General features: G+C 39.6%; 1 non-coding gene across 1 annotated transcript; it reads right to left on the reverse strand.

Moving 5' to 3' along the window:
* Positions 1-1,523: 1,523 nt before the first annotated feature.
* On the reverse strand, positions 1,524-1,631 carry LOC148576963 (small nucleolar RNA R71). The gene has a single exon (XR_015904168.1). It is a non-coding gene; the product is annotated as a small nucleolar RNA R71 (small nucleolar RNA).
* Positions 1,632-8,920: the final 7,289 nt, after the last annotated feature.

An 8,920-nucleotide genomic window follows, 5' to 3' on the forward strand; every position in this document is an offset into this window, starting at 1 on the left:
ATCATAAAAATTCAAAAATAAAAAAAAATATCTTTCCCTTTTTCTCTCATCAAATTCGAAAATTGAGTTGACTTTTTCAAAAATTTTTAAAAATCAAATTGTTTCTCATGAGTCAAATCAAATTTTCAATTTGAAAATCTTATCTTTTTCAAAATCTTTTTCAAAAATCAAATCTTTTTCAAAATTCTTAGTTATTTTCGAAAATTCCAAAAATATTTTTCAAAAATCTTTTTCTTATTTTTATAAGCAAATTTTCGAAAATAACTAATCAATTAATGTTTTGATTCAAAAATTTGAAGTTTGTTACTTGCTTGTTAAGAAAGATTCAAACTTTAAGTTCTAGAATCATATCTTGTGATTTCTTATGAATCAAGTCATTAATTGTGATTTTAAAAATCAAATCTTTTTCAAAAACTAACTTCAATCATATATTTTCAAAAATATCTTCTTATCTTATCTTTTTCAAAAATATGTTTTCAAAATATCTTTCCTAACCTCCTAACTACTTATCTTTTCAAAATTGGTTTTCAAAATTTGTTTCAACTAACTAACAAACTTTTTGTTTGTTTCTTAACTTTTTCAAAACCACCTAACTAACTCTCTCTCTCTAATTTTCGAAAATATCTCCCCCTTTTTTCAAAAAAATTTCCTTTTAATTAACTAATTATTTTTATTTTTATTTTTGATTTCAAAAATTTTCGAAAAAAAAAAAATACTAACAATTTTCAAAAAAACAATTTTCAAAAATCACTAACTCCTTTTCAAAAATAATTTTCGAAAATTCCCTCCTTCTCTCTCATCCTATTCTATTTATTCATTCATATCCTAACATCTCATCTCACATCTCTTCCATTCTCACAGTTGTGTTTCTTCCTTTATATTACATTCTTTATCTCCCCCTTTTCTTCCACTCACAAAGGGATCCCTATACTGTGGTATAAAGGATCTCTATTATTATTATCATTTTTCTGGCCATTCTTCCTTATCATATGAGCAGGAGCAAGGATAAGAACATTCTTCTGGAAGCAGATCCAGAACCTGAAAGGACTCTGAAGAGAAAATTAAGAGAAGCTAAAATACAACAATCCAGAGATAACCTTTCAGAAATTTTCGAACAGGCAGAGGAGATGGCAGCCGAAAATAATAATAATGCAAGGAGGATGCTTGGTGACTTTACTGCACCTAATTCCAATTTACATGGAAGAAGCATCTCCATTCCTGCCATTGGAGCAAACAACTTTGAGCTTAAACCTCAATTAGTTTCTCTAATGCAGCAGAACTGCAAGTTTCATGGACATCCATCCGAAGATCCTTTTCAGTTCTTAACTGAATTCTTGCAGATATGTGATACTGTTAAGACTAATGGAGTAGATCCTGAAGTCTACAGGCTCATGCTTTTCTCTTTTGCTGTAAGAGACAGAGCTAGATTATGGTTGGATTCTCAACCTAAAGACAGCCTGAACTCTTGGGATAAGCTGGTCACGGCTTTCTTAGCCAAGTACTTTCCTCCTCAAAAGCTGAGCAAGCTTAGAGCTGATGTTCAAACCTTCAGACAGAAAGAAGGTGAATCTCTCTATGAAGCTTGGGAAAGATACAAACAGTTGACCAAAAAGTGTCCTTCTGACATGCTTTCAGAATGGACCATCCTGGATATATTCTATGATGGTTTATCTGAGCTATCAAAGATGTCACTGGACACTTCTGCAGGTGGATCCATTCACCTAAAGAAAATGCCTGCAGAAGCTCAAGAACTCATTGACATGGTTGCTAATAACCAGTTCATGTACACTTCTGAGAGGAATCATGTGATTAATGGGACGCCTATGAAGAAGGGAGTTCTTGAGGTTGATACTCTGAATGCCATATTGGCTCAGAATAAAATATTGACTCAGCAAGTCAATATGATCTCTCAGAGTCTGCATGGAATGCAAGCTGCATCCAACAGTACTCAAGAGGCATCTTCTGAAGAAGAAGCCTATGATCCTGAGAACCCTGCAATAGCAGAGGTAAATTACTTAGGTGAACCTTATGGAAACACCTATAACTCAACATGGAGAAATCATCCAAATTTCTCATGGAAGGATCAGAAGCCTCAACAAGGCTTTAACAATGGTGGAAGAAACAGGTTTAGCAATAGCAAACCTTTTCCATCATCAACTCAGCAACAGACAGAGAACTCTGGACAAAATGCTTCTAATTTAGCAAATCTAGTCTCTGATCTATCTAAGGCCACTGTAAGTTTCATGAATGAAACAAGGTCTTCCATTAGAAATTTGGAAGCACAAGTGGGCCAGCTGAGTAAAAGGATCACTGAAATCCCTCCTAGTACTCTCCCAAGCAATACAGAAGAGAATCCAAAAGGAGAGTGCAAGACCATTGACATAAGTGCCATGGCCGAACCTGTGAGGAAAGGAGAGGACGTGAATCCCAAGGAGGAAGACCTCCTGGGACGTCCAGTGATCAATAAGGAGCTTCCCTCTGGGGAACCAAAGGACTCTGAGGCTCATCTAGAGACCATAGAGATTCCATTGAACCTCCTTATACCCTTCATGAGCTCTGATGAGTATTCCTCTTCAGAAGAGAATGAGGATGTTACAGAAGAGCAAACTGCCAAGTTTTTTGGTGCAATCATGAAGCTGAATGCCAAATTGTTTGGCATTGATGCTTGGGAAGTTGAACCTCCCTTGTTCATCAATGAACTAAGTGATCTGGATCAACTGACATTGCCTCAGAAGAGACAGGATCCTGGAAGGTTCATAATATCCTGTACCATAGGCACCATGGTCTTTAAGGCTCTATGTGACCTTGGTTCAGGAATAAACCTCATGCCCCTCTCTGTAATAGAGAAACTGGGAATCTATGGGGTGCAAGCTGCTAAAATCTCACTAGAGATGGCAGACAGCTCAAGAAGACAGGCTTATGGACAAGTAGAAGATGTATTAGTAAAGGTTGAGGGCCTTTACATACTTACTGATTTCATAGTCCTGGATACTGGAAAGGAAGAGGATGAATCCATCATCCTAGGAAGACCTTTCTTGGCCACAGCAAGAGCTGTGATTGATGTTGACAGAGGTGAAATAGTCCTTCAATGGAATGAGAACTCCCTTGTATTCAAAACTCAAGGATCTCCCTCTGCAACCATAGAGAGGAAGCAGGAAAAGCTTCTCTCCAAGCAGAGTCAACCAGAGCCCCCACAGTCAAACTCTAAGTTTGGTGTTAGGAGGCCACAACCAAACTCTAAGTTTGGTGTTGAACTCCCATATCCAAACTCTAAGTTTGGTGTTGGAGAGTCTCAACAAAGCTCTGCACATCTGTGAGGCTCCATGAGAGCCCACTGTCAAGCTATTGACATTAAAGAAGCGCTTGTTGGCAGGCAACCCAATGTTTATCTAATTCTTATTTTTGTTGTTTTCCATGTTTTCTTAGGTTCATGATCATGTGGAGTCACAAAATAAATAAAAAAATCAAAAACGGAATCAAAAACAGCAGAAGAAAAATCACACCCTGGAGGAGCATCTATCTGGCGTTCAAACGCCAGAACAGAGCATAGTTCTGGCGCTGAACGCCCAGAATGGGAGCATCCTGGCGCTGAACGCCCAGAACAAGCATGGTTCTGGCGTTCAACGCCAGAAATGGCAGCAAAGGGGCGTTGAACGCCCAAAATGGGCACCAACTTGGCGCTGAACGCCCAGAGTTGTGTGCAAGGGCATTTTGCATGCCTAAATTGGTGCAGGGATGTAAATGCCTTGACACCTCAGGATCTGTGGACACCACAGGATCATCTCAGGATCTGTGGACCCCACAGGATCCCCACTTTACCTCCTCATAATCCTAGTTTTTATTTCCACATCTTCTTCTTCATCTATTCCTTCTTCTTTTGCTCGAGGGCGAGCAACATTCTAAGTTTGGTGTGGTAAAACAATTATGTAAAGGATCTATAGCTCAGTGGTAGAACATTTGACAGCAAATCAAGAGATCCCTGAGATACCTCAGGGGATACATTTTCTTCCACACAATTATTGGAAGCAACTAAGGGTGGAATATCAAGAGCACTCCATCATCCTTCATGAAATCAGAGAAGATCTAAAAGCAATGAAGGAGGAGCAACAAAGACAAGGAAGAGACATAGAAAAGCTCAAGGACATCATTGGTTCCTCAAGAAGGAAACGCCACCATCACTAAGGTGGATTCATTCCTTGTTCTTCTTTCTTCTGTTTTTCGTTTTCTATGTTATGTGCCTATCTATGTTTGTGTCTTCACTACATGATCATTAGTAGTTAGTAACTTTGTCTTAAAGATATGAATGTCCTATGAATCCATCACCTCTCTTAAATGAAAAATGTTTTAATTCAAAAGAACAGGAAGTACATGAGTTTCGAATTTATCTTTGAACTTAGTTTAATTATATTGATGTGGTGACAATGCTTCTTGTTTTCTGAATGTATGCTTGAACAGTGCATATGTCTTTTGAAGTTGTTGTTTAAGAATGTTAAATATGTTGGCTCTTGAAAGAATGATGACTAGGAGACATGTTATTCGATAATCTGAAAAATCATAAAAATGATTCTTGAAGCAAGAAAAAGCAGGAAAGAACAAAGCTTGCAGAAAAAAAAAAAAAAGAATAGAAAAAAAAATAGAAAGAAAAAGAAAAAGCAAGCAGAAAAAGCCAATAACCCTTAAAACCAAAAGGCAAGGGCAAATAAAAAGGATCCCAAGGCTTTGAGCATCAGTGGATAGGAGGGCCTAAAGGAATAAAATCCTGGTCTAAGCGGCTAAACCAAGCTGTCCCTAACCATGTGCTTGTGGCGTGTAGGTGTCAAGTGAAAACTTGAGACTGAGCGGTTAAAGTCAAGGTCCAAAGCAAAAGAAGAGTGTGCTTAAGAACCCTGGACACCTCTAATTGGGGACTTTAGCAAGGCTGAGTCACAATCTGAAAAGGTTCACCCAATTATGTGTCTGTGGCATTTATGCATCCGGTGGTAATACTGGAAAACAAAGTGCTTAGGGCCACGGCCAAGACTCATAAAGAAGCTGTGTTCAAGAATCATCATACTGAACTAGGAGAGTCAATAACACTATTCGAAATCTGAAGTTCCTATAGATTCCAATCATTCTAAACTTCAATGGATAAAGTGAGATGCCAAAACTATTCAAGAGGCAAAAAGCTATAAGTCCCGCTCATATGATTGAAGCTATGTTTCATTGATAGTTTGGAATTTATAGTATATTCTCTTCTTTTTATCCTATTTGATTTTCAGTTGCTTGGGGACAAGCAACAATTTAAGTTTGGTGTTGTGATGAGCGGATAATTTATACGCTTTTTGGCATTGTTTTCAGTATGTTTTTAGTAGGATCTAGTTACTTTTAGGGATGTTTTCTTTAGTTTTTATGTTAAATTCACATTTCTGGACTTTACTATGAGTTTGTGTGTTTTTCTGTGATTTCAGGTATTTTCTGGCTGAAATTGAGGGACTTGAGCAGAAATCAGATTCAGAGGTTGAAAAAGGACTGCTGATGCTGTTGGATTCTGACCTCCCTGCACTCAAAGTGAATTTTCTGGAGCTAAAGAAATCAAAATGGCGCGCTTCCAATTGCGTTGGAAAGTAGACATCCAGGGCTTTCCAGAAATATATAATAGTCCATACTTTGGCCAAGAATTGACGACGTAAACTGGCGTTCAACGCAGCCTTCTGCCCAAATCTGGCGTCCAGCGCCAGAAAAGGATCCAAAACCAGAGTTGAACGCCCAAACTGGCACAGAAACTGGCGTTCAACTCCACAAATGGCCTCTGCACGTGCAACACTCAGGCTCAGCCCAAACATACACCAAGTGGGCCCAGGAAGTGGATTTATGCATCAATTACTTACTCATGTAAACCCTAGTGACTAGTTTATTATAAATAGGACCTCTTACTATTGTATTAGGCATCTTTGGTCTCAGTTTTAATCCATTGTTCATCTTAGGAGACTATTGATCTCGTTTAGGGGGCTGGCCATCTCGGCCATGCCTGGACCTTCACTTATGTATTTTCATACGGTAGAGTTTCTACACTCCATAGATTAAGGTGTGGAGCTCTGCTGTTCCTCAAAGATTAATGCAAGTACTACTGTTTTCTATTCAATTCTTCTTATTTCTCTTCTAAGATATCCATTCGCACCCAAGAACGTGATGAAGGTGATGATTATGTGTGACGCTCATCATCCTTCTCCCTTATGAACGCGTGCCTGACAAACACTTCTGTTCTACATGAATTAAGCTAGAATGAGTATCTCTTAGATCTCCTAACCAGAATCTTCGTGGCGTAAGCTAGAATGATGGCGGCATTCAAGAGAATCCGGAAGGTCTAAACCTTGTCTGTGGTATTCTGAGTAGGATTCAATGATTGAATGACTGTGACGAGCTTCAAACTCGCGAGTGCTGGGCGTTAGTGACAGACGCAAAAGGAGGGTGAATCCTATTCCAGCATGATCGGGAACCGACAGATGAATAGCCGTGCCGTGACAGGGTGCGTGAGCATATTATTCACTGAGAGGAGGGGATGTAGCCACTGACAACGGTGATGCCCTTGCATAAAGCCAGCCATGGAAAGAAGTAAGACTGATTGGATGAAGATAGCAGGGAAGCAGAGGTTCAGAGGAACGAAAAGCATCTCCATTCGCTTATCTGAAATTTCTACCAATGATTTACATAAGTATCTCTATCCCTATTTTACTATATAATATTCGAAAACACCATTATCACTTTATATCTGCCTGACTGAGATTTACAAGGTGACCATAGCTTGCTTCATACCAACAATCTCCGTGGGATTCGACCCTTACTCACGTAAGGTATTACTTGGACGACCCAGTGCACTTGCTGGTTAGTTGTATCGAAGTTGTGACAATCATGAATTAAGATCAGAGCACCAAGCTTTGGAGCCATTACCAGGATTTGTTCGAGCCTGGAGATCACAATTTCGTGCACCAATTCCCTTGCTTAAAATTTTGTGCCCAAGGACAATTCCTTCAGTCACCATAAAGTGACATTTTTCCCAGTTTAAGACCAGGTTAGTTTCTTGGCACCTTTTCAGGACAAGTGCTAGATGATCAAGACAGGAACTGAATGAGTCTCCAAATACTTAGAATTCATCCATGAAGACTTCCAAGAATTTCTCTACCATATCAGAGAAAATAGAGAGCATGCACCTCTGAAAGGTTGCAGGTGCATTGCAGAGACCAAAAGGCATTCTTCTGTAAGCAAATACTCCAGATGGACATGTGAATGTTGTTTTCTCTTAGTCTTGAAGATCCACTGCAATTTGGTTGTAGCCTAAATAGCCATCCAAAAAGTAGTAGTATTCATGACCTGCTAGTCTTTCTAGCATTTGGTCTATGAATGGTAAAGGAAAATGATCCTTTCTGGTGGCTGTATTGAGCCTTCTGTAATCAATACACATACGCCACCCTGTGACTATTCTTGTGGGAACCAGTTCATTCTTTTCATTATGGACCACTATCATGCCACCCTTCTTGGGGACAACTTGGACAGGGCTCACCCAGGGGCTATCAGAAATAGGATAAATAATCCCAGCCTCTAGTAACTTAGTGACCTCTTTCTGCACTACTTCCTTCATGGCTGGATTTAGCCGCCTCTGTGGTTGAACCACTGGCTTAGCATTATCCTCTAATAGGATCTTGTGCATACATCTTGCTGGGCTAATGCCCTTAAGGTAGCTTATAGACCACCCAAGAGCTGTCTTGTATGTCCTTAGCACTTGAATTAGTGCTTTCTCTTCCTGTGGATTTAAAGCAGATCTTATGATCACTGGAAAAGTGTCACCCTCTCCCAAAAATGCATATTTCAGAGATGGTGGTAGTGGTTTGAGCTCAGGTTTAGGAGGTTTCTCCTCTTCCTGAGGGATTTTCAGAGGTACTTTTATTTCCTCTGATTCCTCCAGATCAGGCTGAACATCTTTAAAGATGTCTTCTAGCTCTGATTCAAGACTCTCAGTCATATTAATCTCTTCCACTAAAGAGTCAATAATATCATTGCTCATGCAGTCATTTGATGTGTCTGGATGCTGCATAGCTTTGACAGCATTTAACTTGAACTCATCCTCATTGACTCTCAGGGTCACTTCCCCTTTTTGTACATCAATAAGAGTTCGTCCAGTTGCTAGGAAAGGTCTTCCTAAAATGAGAGTTGCACTCTTGTGCTCCTCCATTTCCAATACTACAAAGTCAGTGGGAAAGGAAAATGGCCCAACCTTGACAATCATGTCTTCAATGATGCCTGGTGGATATTTAATGGAGCCATCAGCAAGTTGAAGACATATCCGGGTTGGTTTGACTTCTTCAGTCAACCCAAGTTTTCTGATAGTGGATGTAGGTATTAGATTGATACTTGCTCCAAGGTCACATAGGGCTGTCTTGGTACAGGCACCCTCTAATGTGCATGGTATCATAAAGCTTCCTGGATCTTGAAGCTTCTCTGGTAAGCTTTTCAGAATGACTGCACTGCATTCTTCAGTGAGAAATACTTTTTCAGTTTCTCTCCAATCCTTCTTATGACTTAAGATCTCTTTCATAAACTTAGCATAAGAGGGTATTTGCTCAAGTGCCTCTACAAATGGAATCTTTATTTCAAGAGTCCTGAGATAGTCTGCAAAGTGGGCAAACTGTTTATCTTGTTCTGCTTGGCGGAGTTTCTGAGGATAAGGCATCTTGGCTTTATATCTTCAACCTTAGTTGCTGCAGGTTTATTCCCTACAGGAGTGGTTGGAGAAGCCTTCTTAGAGGGGTTACTATCAGCACTTGCAGGTGTCTGATCCCTCATTGGCGTTTGAACACCAGGATTCGGTGCTGGATGGGCGTTTAACGCCAGCTTCTCACCCTTTTTTGACGTTTGAACGCCAGAACTGGACAAGGAATGGGCGTTT

This window comes from Arachis ipaensis, chromosome B1 (assembly GCF_059453495.1).
Source record: "Arachis ipaensis isolate K30076 ecotype BB chromosome B1, ASM5945349v1, whole genome shotgun sequence".
NCBI lineage: Eukaryota > Viridiplantae > Streptophyta > Magnoliopsida > Fabales > Fabaceae > Arachis > Arachis ipaensis.